Source organism: Felis catus, chromosome C2 (assembly GCF_018350175.1).
Source record: "Felis catus isolate Fca126 chromosome C2, F.catus_Fca126_mat1.0, whole genome shotgun sequence".
Lineage (NCBI taxonomy): Eukaryota > Metazoa > Chordata > Mammalia > Carnivora > Felidae > Felis > Felis catus.
This window is the reverse complement of record NC_058376.1, coordinates 111181425-111187424: the sequence shown is the minus strand read 5'-3', so window position 1 is coordinate 111187424 and position 6000 is coordinate 111181425. Positions and strand designations below refer to the sequence as shown.

Below are 6000 nucleotides of genomic sequence, written 5' to 3'. Positions count from 1 at the left end.
ATCCCCATCACCTATTTAACCCATTCCTACCCACCTCCCTTCCAGTAACCATTAGTTTGTTCTCTATAGTTAAGAGTCTGTTATGTGGTTTGCCCGCTCTCTTTTTCCCCCCTTTAGCTCATTTGTTTTGTTTCTTTGGATGCCTTTTATTTCTTTATTGCCTTATTGCTCTGGCTAGGACTTCTAATACTATGTTGAATAAAAGTGGTGAGAGTGGGTATCCTTGTCTTGTTCTGATCTTTAAAGAAAAGTTTTCAGCTTTTCACCATTTAGTATGATGTCAGCTGTGGTGTTGTCATATATGGCTTTTATTATGTTGAGGTACATTCTTTCTATACCCACTAGGTTGAGAGTTTTTATCATAAATGGATGTTGAATTTTGCCAAATGCTTTTTCTGCATCTATTGAGATGATCATATGATTTTTATCCTTCATTTTGTTAATGTTGTATTTCACCTTGGTTTGCAGATGTAGTGCCATCCTGCATCCCTGGAATAAATCCCACTTAATCATGCTGTATGATTCTTTTAATGTATGTGTTTTTTGTGCGTGTGTGTGTGTTTCTTTCTTTTTTTTTTATATGAAATTTATTGACAAATTGGTTTCCATACAACACCCAGTGCTCATCCCAAAAGGTGCCCTCCTCAATACCCATCACCCACCCTCTCCTCCTTCCCACCCCCCATCAACCCTCAGTTTGTTCTCAGTTTTTAACAGTCTCTTATGCTTTGGCTCTCTCCCACTCTAACCTGTTTTTTTTTTTCCTTCCCCTCCCCCATGGGTTCCTGTTAAGTTTCTCAGGGTCCACATAAGAGTGAAAACATATGGTGTCTGTCTTTCTCTGTATGGCTTATTTCACTTAGGATCACACTCTCCAGTTCCATCCACGTTGCTACAAAAGGCCATATTTCATTTTTTCTCATTGCCACGTAATATTCCATTGTGTATATAAACCACAATTTCTTTATCCATTCATCAGTTGATGGACATTTAGGCTCTTTCCATAATTTGGCTATTGTTGAGAGTGCTGCTATGAACATTGGGGTACAAGTGGCCCTATGCATCAGTACTCCTGTATCCCTTGGATAAATTCCTAGCAGTGCTATTGCTGGGTCATAGGGTAGGTCTATTTTTAATTTTCTGAGGAACCTCCACACTGCTTTCCAGAGCGGCTGCACCAATTTGCATTCCCACCAACAGTGCAAGAGGGTTCCCGTTTCTCCACATCCTCTCCAGCATCTATAGTCTCCTGATTTGTTCATTTTGGCCACTCTGACTGGCGTGAGGTGATACCTGAGTGTGGTTTTGATTTGTATTTCCCTGATAAGGAGCGACGCTGAACATCTTTTCATGTGCCTGTTGGCCATCCGGATGTCTTCTTTAGAGAAGTGTCTATTCATGTTTTCTGCCCATTTCTTCACTGGGTTATTTGTTTTTCGGGTGTGGAGTTTGGTGAGCTCTTTATAGATTTTGGCTACTAGCCCTTTGTCCGATATGTCATTTGCGAATATCTTTTCCCATTCCGTTGGTTGCCTTTTAGTTTTGTTGGTTGTTTCCTTTGCTGTGCAGAAGCTTTTTATCTTCATAAGGTCCCAGGAATTCACTTTTGCTTTTAATTCCCTTGCCTTTGGGGATGTGTTGAGTAAGAGATTGCTACGGCTGAGGTCAGAGAGGTCTTTTCCTGCTTTCTCCTCTAAGGTTTTGATGGTTTCCTGTCTCACATTTAGGTCCTTTATCCATTTTGAGTTTATTTTTGTGAATGGTGTGAGAAAGTGGTCTAGTTTCAACCTTCTGCATGTTGCTGTCCAGTTCTCCCAGCACCATTTGTTAAAGAGGCTGTCTTTTTTCCACTGGATGTTCTTTCCTGCTTTGTCAAAGATGAGTTGGCCATACATTTGTGGGTCTAGTTCTGGGGTTTCTATTCTATTCCATTGGTCTATGTGTCTGTTTTTGTGCCATAATGTATGTGTTTTTGAAATGAATTTTTATACATTATATAATATATTCCTTTTAGTGTCTGGTTTCTTTTGTGCAATGCATTTATTTATTTATTGTTTATTTTGAGAGAGTTTGAGTGAGTGGGGGAGGGGCAGAGAGCGAGAGAGAGAAAGAATCCCAAGCAGTTCCTGCACTGTCAGCACAGAGTGCATGGGGCTCAAACCCACAAACCATGAGATCAGGACCTGAGCTGAAACCAAGAGTTGGTCACTCAACTGACTGAGCCACCCAGGTGCCCCTCTCCTATGCAAATTTGGGTATGAACAATTCATTCACTATTTTTCCACTGCAGGCTGGGTTCTCCAAAGACCAACGCGGAGAAGCTGTATGGATTGCAACATGCTAGTTACTGCTCCATAAGGAGGAAAAGAAGATTGGGCAGAGAAAGCAGTTGAACTGTGAAGCAGACCTGACAAAGGCTCAAGTGAAAATTGCCCATAGAGTGGCCTGCGTTGAGCTGAAATGACTAAGCATTTACTCCTCTCCCTTATGCAGTTCCCAGATAGGGGCTGTGCGAAGAGCAAGCCCCAGGCAAAGCAACTACTTGCAATTGAGGCAGATGCTGAAAGAGGTGAACAGGTGGAAGCTGCCTGCTGACTGCATTGTTTGTGACTCATCAGTCAATCCTAGGGCAGGATTTAAAAAAGAAAAAAAAAGCCTGAAAACAAATTATCTGAAAGTGGGATTAATATCACACTACATTGGGGTAAGTGAAAGTCTCTTTTTCAAGTTCCTCTGTATATAAGAAACATTTTATAACCTGGATCTTGGTAGCACATCTTGGTAATATATTACTATATTTTTGCTGCGTTATATTACATTCCACGAATCTAGCTTTACAATGGGTCTTGATTTATGACAGTTTAAGTGTACAGGTTTACACTTCAACATTACCTTGGCTATTAAACATTTTTTTTTACATCTCCCAATGCATTTTGTTTTAATTTTTTTAATGTTTACTTCTGAGAGAGACAGAACGTGAGCAGGGGAGGGCAGTGAGAGAGAGGGAGACCCCGAATCTGAAGCAGGCTCCAGGATCCGAGGTGTCCGCACAGAGCCTGAAGCAGGGCTCAAACTCACAAACCATGAGATCATGACCTGAGCTGAAGTCAGATGCTTAAAAGACTGAGCCATCCAGGTGCCCCTCCCTATGCATTTTAGAATTACTGGCTGCAACCAGCTAGCACCTAGGAGATCTGTCAAGGAAAGGGCACAGAGGCTGATGAAGATAATGAACTGGATCTCATCAGGAGAAAAACGGAGACACCGGGCACTCGCTTCCCTCACTGAACTCCAGCACAACTTAAATGTTTTTGCTGGCTTGCATTAGCAAACTCATTATAGCAGGGTTTGGTTTGCACGGTGAGTAGTTTGTAAGTTTTGTAGCTTGGTGTGGTATTGTTATAATGTATAGGAATATTCAGATAGTCAGAGTTTGTATACTAAAATAAACCTATATTTCATGTAATACACACACACACACACACACACACACACACACACACACACTTCAAACTCTAAATTTGTATTTTGTGAGGTATTCCTTACTGTATTGGGAATATAATAAGATGGTGATTAGTAGTACATTTTTTATTTATTCTGGTAACGTAGCTTTGGTGGAAATTGTCAACAGAATCCTACAAAACCCAAAACAATAATGAACATCGTTAGCCATTTCATGCCTCAGTGCCTACAGCTAAACATGTACTAAGTAAAGTTAATGATAGTGCAGACTGCCTTTCTACAGTGTCATTTCCAGTTGGGGAATGTAATTACATTTAATTGAGTTGAAGCACATTATTACACTGAACCATGCCTCTCTTGATTCTAAATAAGCAATCTGGGGTATTTTGTAACAGTGGAAAAATGCTTTCAATCTGAATAGAGAAAAATTTAGTATGGCAGCCAATGTAGGTTTATCTCCAATTATGGACAATTAGGAAGAATCTTTGGTATTAGTAGAAGGAAGTTCTGACAACTGATTAAAGCATAGGTCAGGTTAAATTAAAAATTTATGTAAAGTACACAAAAAGCTGAGCAAATGATATGAGGGGAAATGCAGAATAGTGAAAAAAAAAGTGATTAGGGAAAATGAAGTCCTGAAATCTCAGTTCTAAAATCACGAACCACTAGCTGTATTTGGAGACTATGCCCAGTTATTTCATCAATGAAACAGTTGGTCAAAGTGCACCTAAAAGATCTCTTCTCACAAAACTTATTGATGTACGCACAATTCATACTTAATGTGTCCTGAGAAATAGATGACTGTTATCACTTACATTACTCCAAAATACATTATTTGAGGGAAAATGTAAATGTCATGATAGTTCTGTTTTTGGTAAAATAAACATTTGACTCTTCATTTCTTTTGCATTGTTTTTCACAATATCACCTTATTATTTCCTATTCATGATTATGCCAATTGCCTTTCACTGTAAGTACACATCCTCAAAGGAGCAAGAATATACAAAGGGGAACATACAGTCTCTTTAACAGATGGTGCTGGAAAACTAGACAGTTTCCTATGCCCAAGAATGAAGCTGGATTACATTCTTATACTATCCACAAAAATAAACTCAAGATGGATTCAAAACCTAAATGTGAGTCCTGAAACCATAAAGCTCCTAGAAAAAAAACATGGGCAGTAATTTCTTTGACATTGGCCACCGAAACATTTATCTAGAATGTCTCCCGAGGCAAGGGAAACAAAGGCAAAAACTAAACTACTGGGGTTACACCACAATAAAAAGCTTCGATACGGTGAATGAAATCCTCCACAAAATGACAGGCAAGTTATTGAATGGGAGAAGATATTTGTAACTGATATATCCAATAAGGGGTTAATATCCAAAGCATATAACGAACTTATAAACTCAATACCAAAAACACACACACACACACACACACACACACACACACACACAAAACAAAAACAAAGAATCCAATTCAAAAATGGGCCGAGAACCTGAATAGACATTTTTCCAAAGAAGATGTACAGGTGTCCAACAGACACATATCAAAGATGCTCAGCATCACTCATCAGGGACATGCAAATCAAAACCATAATGAGACATAACCTCACACCTGTAAGAATGTCTATTATCAAAATGGGGAGAAATAACAAGTGTCAGCGAGAATGTGGAGAAAAGGTGGCAACGTAAATTGGGGCATCCACTATGGAGAAGACTATGGAGGTTTCTCAAAAAATTAAAAATAAAACTACCCTATGATCCAGCAATTCCACTACTGAGTATTTAGCCCCTAAAAATGAAAGCACAAATTCAAGGAGAAATGTCCCCCCTATGTTTATTGCAGCATTATTTACAATAGCTAAGCTATGGAAGCAACCCAAGTGTTCACTGATAGATGAATGGATAAAGAAAATGCAGTATATAAATACAATGGAGTATTACTTAGCAAGAAAAAAAAGAATGGAAACTTTCCATTTGCAACATCAGTAGAAACTTGAGGGCATCATGCTAACTGAAACAAGTCAGAGAAATATAAGTATCATATGGTTTCACTTATATGTGGAATCTAACCAAACCAAACAAACAAAAAACTGAGCTGATAAATATCAAGAACAGATTGGTGATTGCCAGAGAAGAGGGGGAGCTGGGCATGAGGAAAATGGGTGAGAGGGGTCAAAAGGCACAACTTCCAGTTATAAAATAAAAAAAGTCATGAGGTTATAATGTACAGTATTGTGACTATAATCATTATGTATTGCATATTTGAAAGTAGGTTGTTATTTTATTTCATTTTAAAAGTCCTTACGAGGTTCAGGGGCGCCTGGGTGGCGCAGTCGGTTAAGCGTCCGACTTCAGCCAGGTCACGATCTCGCGGTCCATGAGTTCGAGCCCCGCGTCAGGCTCTGGGCTGATGGCTCGGAGCCTGGAGCCTGTTTCTGATTCTGTGTCTCCCTCTCTCTCTGCCCCTCCCCCGTTCGTGCTTTGTCTCTCTCTGTCCCAAAAATAAATAAACGTTGAAAAAAAAATTAAA

General features: G+C 39.4%; 1 long non-coding RNA gene across 2 annotated transcripts in view; it reads left to right on the top strand.

The window, feature by feature from the left end:
• Positions 1-2429: 2429 nt before the first annotated feature.
• Positions 2430-6000, top strand: part of LOC123380084 — a 51773-nt gene continuing 48202 nt past the window's right edge. The window contains exon 1 of one of the 2 annotated variants that reach the window (XR_006585382.1): positions 2430-2704. This is a non-coding gene — a long non-coding RNA (uncharacterized LOC123380084). The remainder of the gene's footprint in view (positions 2705-6000) is intronic. The other variant, XR_006585383.1, reaches the window with a different exon arrangement.